Genomic DNA, 3,491 nt, shown 5'->3' with positions numbered 1-3,491 from the left:
AAAAAGAAAACTTTCCAAAGCTTTTCAGGTCCGTTTACATTTTAATATAAACCCGTCTGGGCCTGTTGCCTGGGATTTAGCACTCAGCCCTAAATTCAAAATCTCTTCGGGAGCAGCTTTTTGCTTTTACCACAGTCCCTCCCTTAGGACTGGGCCCGCCCAGGGCTTTTATAAGTGGGGGTGGTCACAGACCCCGGGAGCAGGAGCTCCAGGCTGGCCTGGCCTGACCCCTCACAAGGCCGGCGATCAGGCCAGGGTCACTGAACAGTCACATGTCACTTTGAATGAGAAGCCTTGAACTGAGGCTGAGAAATGAAGTTGGGAAACAGTTCAGCCAAAAGCAATTGGACTTTTTTTTTTTTCTTATGTTTTTAGGGGGAAAAAACCTCTATTGTCCGACTAACCTTCCATGATGCTGGAAAATTGAATTTGTTTCCTGAGCAGTCTGGTCCAATTTCCCCTGGGTGGGGACGAGGACAGGCTCCCCTCCCTGCTGCTTCAACTTAGAAGCTTCTGGCTCTGCTCAGAGACCAGGACCCAGAAGGAAGACAGGGACCCTGAGCCTTGGACCTTCCAGGACCCGAAACTCGATCTTTCCTCGGGAAGCTTCCACTCCAAGCCCTGCATGTCGGGGAAGCCTTTCCTGGATCTCAAGTTTCCTTGTCCTCACTATCTTAGCACCATGGGTTTGCTGGACTGCTGTCTTGGCCTGTCCCCCACCCACCACAGCTCGGTGTCCCCAGCTCCCTGCCTCTGACTCCAGGCTCTCAGGCAAGTCCATAGAGGTACAGCTGTAAAGCATTTGCGCTGGCCGCCAGGCTGGCAGGGGAGCCATCTGCAGCCAGTAGGGTAGCTGCCAGGCCTGCAATGACGGGAACCCTGAGCCCCAGCCCTTCCCCCTCCCAACCCCCAGAGCAGGAACCTCACCGTCTATCAAGGCCAAGGAGGCCAAAGGTGAGGGCCACTTGGGGCCACTCCAGGAGTCAGGGAACAGACATAGTTGGCCCCTATTTGGCCACCTGCAGCTGAGCCAAGCTTTGGGGGTGGGGATGGAGGAGGGGCTTCATAAGTTCTAGGACTGACCCTAGCCTCAGTGAGAGACTCGTCCTCAGCAGGCCACCACCCCACACCATCCCCTGTGGGTAACAGAAAAGTTCCCAGGCCACTGGCTTGGAGAGGAGAGAGAAGGAAAGGACTGTCTCCCAGCCTCAGAGAGAAGGGCCCTCCTCACCTCCCTGTCCCCTTCGCCCATGCCCCCTCTCCCTCCTGGGGAAGGACGCTGAGTGAGTGGACTGCTGGCACAGGCCTCCGGCCACAGCAGACCCATCTGGTTCCAATCAGGAAAGTTGGTTCCTGGATCGTCGAGGGCACACAGGGGAGGGAGACCACAGCCTCATAACTGTGCACCCCGGCACCCCCCACAAAGTGCAGCCCCACCTCACCTCCCAGGGGACCCTCACATACAGCCACTGGAAGACTAGGTGAGGCAGGGATTAGGGGGGCTGGGCCTGCCGTTTGTCTTTTTTAAAATACTCCTTTAATTTGACTTAGTTGTGGGGCTCAGGTTCAGTAGTAGCTGCACGCAGCCTATGGGATCTTAGTTCCCCGACCAGGGATCAAAGCTGCGTCCCCCGCATTGGAAGGCAGATTCTTAACCACTGGATCACCAGGAAAGTTCCCGAGCCTGCCTTTTCTTACCCAGTAGTCTAACCATACACCCCAAACCTACCATAATTAGGTGACTAGACCACAGAGGAGAGAAGGAAAACTGCAAGAAGGGGTTTGGAGGGAGGAGAAAGGGCTGCAAACACCAAGCAAGGGAGCCCTGGAAACCACCAGGTCCCAGCTGGATCTTATTACAAATGGAGACCAGAGGTCCTGAGAAGGAAGGCCAATAGAACCACTAACTGGACTTGGCTCTAAGCCCTATTCAGGCATTCTGCCCACTGGTCCTCACAGGAACTCTATAGATAGGAATCACCATCCCCATTTGACAGATGGGAAAACTGAGGCTCACAGCAATGTCTTACCTGCCCAACCTCACCAGGTGGATCAGTGACCAAGTCTGTCTGAGCCAGAGTCTGAGTATCAGGCTACCCTCCACAGAGCCAAGGCTGTCTCAGCAGCCCAAGTCCCAGAATCCCATTTTCCCTTCCCTGCTGTCTCCGGGCTTGGACGAGGTAGGAGCTCAGTTCTGGAGAAATCTGTTCTCCCCACCCAGGGCCTGCTCTGGTTTCTGGACCCTTAACCACCCAGCTCCAACCTTTGTCTCCAGGCCCAGCATGAAAGAATAAAGCAGCCTCCCTGGTCATGGCTTGGTGCCAGAGTTCTCATACTGGCTCTGGATGACCCTGGCACCTGGGCCTCAACTTCCCCATCAACAAAATGGACCGAGTTATCTGAAACTGGGTTGGACAGTGATACTGATTCCCCAGCCTCCATTCCTGTCATCCTGAACAAACCGAGGCTTCCCCCTTGGCTTGGGTGGTCTTTAGATGGTTCTGACCCCAATTTCAGAATTTAGAGCCAGCAAGGGGGCCAAGACAATGAGGGGACCCAGCCAGCCATGGAAGCTGCTAATCTCCATCTCTCCCTGAGGGGACTTCACTGCTGCCTCCACTGAAAGCAATTTGTCATGCCCTGAATTAAGTGATTCCAACAAGGGTTTAATTTCAGTTTAATGGCTCTGTTTTTATGTGTAATTAAATACCACTGCATGGCAAAAATATGTTGTTTGCACTTTGGAGACTGTGTAAGGGTCCAGGAAGCCAATCCCACTGGGTTTCCACTCCCCGGCTCCACCGGCCCCTCCCCTCGCCTAGCTGGAACAGTCCAGGTCATGGAGAAGGGGGCTGGGGGCCTGGAGAAGGGAGGGGGATGGTGAGGGAAGAGGTGGTCCTGGTGGCGCCTGCTCACTCTATTAGAGTATGTTTCTAATTATCTACAACACCCCCACTTCTACTCCCTGACCTCAAGCCTCCCCAGCCTCTGAGACCTCAGACAAAAGGGGGACAGGTTACTCCACAGTGAGCATCTAATTAGACACCACGGTGGCTGGTATGATGGCTGCTTCCCGGTGCATGAATGTGTGTGTGTGTGTGTGTGTGTGTGCACGTGTGTGTGTACCCGTGTGCCTCCATTGCCCCTCCTCCACTCATTGTTTCCTCACCCCCTTGAACATGTTTTCTTCCCACTGACCCTCTCCCCCAACTCACAAAGCACCCCCTTTCCTCCGCCCTTCCTTGGAACAACGCAGTATCCCAGCTACCAGCCTGCCTCCCACCTCCATTCAACCACATCATCTTGACTTTCTCTTCGGAGGTCAGAGGTCATACTGCCATAGGGGTCTGGAATGCAGAGGGAGTTTCTCTGGCCAGGAATGTTTCAGGGTCATTTGCCACACAGCCATAACCACCCCCCGCCCCGCCGCCCAGGAAGGGGGGCCCCTGAGCTGGAGCCCCAAGTCCTGCATGCCTCATAACATTCCTGGA

The sequence above is a fragment of the Bos javanicus genome, chromosome 19, assembly GCF_032452875.1.
Source record: "Bos javanicus breed banteng chromosome 19, ARS-OSU_banteng_1.0, whole genome shotgun sequence".
NCBI lineage: Eukaryota > Metazoa > Chordata > Mammalia > Artiodactyla > Bovidae > Bos > Bos javanicus.
The sequence above is the reverse complement of the archived record's forward strand: the minus strand, read 5'-3'. Positions refer to the sequence as shown.